The following is a 2,613-nucleotide window of genomic DNA, read 5'->3' on the forward strand; positions in this document are numbered from 1 at the left end:
TGAAGCACACAAGCACTGAAGCACACAAGCACTGAAGCACACAAGCACTGAAGCACACAAGCACTGAAGCACACAAGCACTGAAGCACACAAGCACTGAAGCACACAAGCACTGAAGCACCCAAGCACTGAAGCACACAAGCACTGAAGCACACAAGCACTGAAGCAAGCGCCAGTTTATATCGTGGCCAGAAATCGCCAGTGACGCTCGCAGGTGGATCTTTGTGGAAGCCGGCGGCCGGCGGGGGTCTTTGACGAGTGCTTCTGTTGCTGCTTTGCCGTTGCGTGTTGAGAGGCCGTGCAACAGGCGCGGGGGAGGGGGGGGGGAGAGCGAAAGTGAGAGGCGGGGGGAGGGGGGAGGGGGTCATCAGTGTCTGTGAAAAGTGTATCTGTGATGTTATCGGTTTTCTTGGAAATGTTGTGTTGTTGTTGTTGCGTGATGAGAGGCTGTGCAACAGGCATGGGGGGAGGGGAGGGGAGGGGGGAGCAGGAGGGGAAGAGAGAGTGAGAAGGAGGAAGGGGGGAGGGAGAGGGAGAGAGAGAGGGAGGAGGTGGGAAAGGGAGGGAGGGGGAGGAGGTGGGAAGGGGAGGGAAGGGGGTGGAGAAGAAGAGAGAGGGATGGAGAAGGCGAGAGGAGGGTGGGAGAGGGAGAAGGCGGGAGGGGGAGGGGGATGGAAGAGGTGGGAGGGAGAAGGAGAAGGCGGGAGAGGGAGGGGGAGATGGAAGAGGTGGGAGGGAGAGGGAGAAGGCAGGAGAGGGGAGATGAGAGGGGGATGGAGAGAGAGAGGGGGGGAAGGATATGGCGGAGGAGGATGGAGAAGGAGAAGGCGGGAGGGGGAGGGGGAAGGGAAGGGAGAAGGGGGTGTTGACAATGTTTATGACGTGAAAATTGCAAGAGGTCCGAGAGAAAGGACTTCGGAGGCCAACTTAATTGTGCTTTTTTTCACAATCAAAGGAAGAAAGTTTTCTATTATTTTTCTTTCTTTTTTTCCTTCGTCCTTCCTTCCTTCCTTCCTTCTTTCTTTCGAATGACCAAGTTGCGGGAATAAGAATTAAGAGAAGAAATGTTCCCAAAAGCAGGCAGGCAAGAAAGAGTCCAAACACAGCCCTTGGATACACCGAGTTTTAACTACAAAATCAATCCCCTTTCCACCATCAGGCATTAAGGGTGAAATTCCAGTGGCACTGGTAAAAGGCTTAGGAAATATGTATTCTTAGTATTTATATCCTGAAGTCTGTCAGATGTTCCACATTTTGCTGTTTATCATGTAAATGTCTATGCTTGTTTGTGTGCATGCTTGATATTATAGGCGATAGATCTTCACAGAAAATATATTCGACATGCAAATTGCCGATTGGTATGGTCGCGTTTCTCTTTTATTCTTTTTTTTTCTAATTCATCGTTTCTTTGCGTCCGCTGGTATATATATATTTACGTTGCAGTCCTCATAAACAACTGGATAGGCGGCACCGGGAATCTGATTCATTATTTCTCTGTCTTTTCTTTTCTTTCTTTTCTTTCTCCTTTTGCGAAATGAGCGTCACTGCAGACACACTAGCGCGCATTGCCGACAACTCCCCCAAACAGAAACAATAACACGCTAAAAAAATATATATATTGCAAGTGTCCATATTTCATCCGTGTTGCCCCGAACGCACAAATACAAACAGCTATAAATTCGATGACACCCGTGTGGCAACAAGGGGCCAGAGAGCGCGCTGTTCCATATATTTCAACTTCAAAAAGAGATAATACACAGAGAGGAATGGACGCGAGATAACTAACACACAGTCCACAGCCTATTGAATCGCCCCATCCCCTCCCTCCCTCCCTCCCTCCCTCCCTCCCTTCCTCCCTCCCTCCCTACTTCCCTCCTCTCTTACTCCTCTCTCTCCTCTCTTACTCCTCTCTCTCTTTCCCCCTCTTCCCTCTCCTTCCTCTCTTCTCTCTCACTCATCTCTCTCTCTCTTTCCTTCCCTCCCTCCCTCCCTCCCTTCCCCCCTCCCTCCTTCCCTCCTCTCTTACTCCTCTCTCTCCCTGTCCTCTCCCCTCTTCCCTCTCCTCCCTCTCTTCTCTCTCACTCCTTCCTCTCTCTCTCCTTCCCCCTTTTCCCTCTCCTCCCTCCCTCCTCTCTCACTCCTTCCTCTCTCTCTCCTTCCCCCTTATCCCTCTCCTCCCTCCCTCCTTTCTTCCTCTCTCACTCCTCCCTCTCCCTCTCCTTCCTCCCTCTTCCTTCTCCTCCCTCCCTCCTCTCTCACTCTTCCCTCTCTCTCTCCTTCCCTCCCTCCCTCTCTTCCCCCCTCCCTCCTCTCTCACTCCTCCCTTTCCCTCTCCCTCCCTCCCTCCCTCCCTCCCACCCTCCTTCCCTCCTCTCTTACTCCTCTCTCTCCCTCTCCTTCCCCCTCTTTCCTCTCCTCTCTCCCTCCTCTGTCACTCCTCCCTCTCTCTCTCCTTCCCTCCCTCCCTCCCTCCCTCTTCTCTCACTCTTCCCTCCCCCTCTCCTTCCCCCTCTTCCCTCTCCTCCCTCCCTCCTCTCTCACTCCTCCCTCCCCTTCCCTCTCATCCCTCTCTTCTTTCCCTCCCTCCCTTCTCCCTTCTTTCCCTCTCGCTCTC

This window comes from Penaeus japonicus, unplaced genomic scaffold (assembly GCF_977035675.1).
Source record: "Penaeus japonicus unplaced genomic scaffold, GWHDUDI00000001_assembly GWHDUDI00000013, whole genome shotgun sequence".
NCBI lineage: Eukaryota > Metazoa > Arthropoda > Malacostraca > Decapoda > Penaeidae > Penaeus > Penaeus japonicus.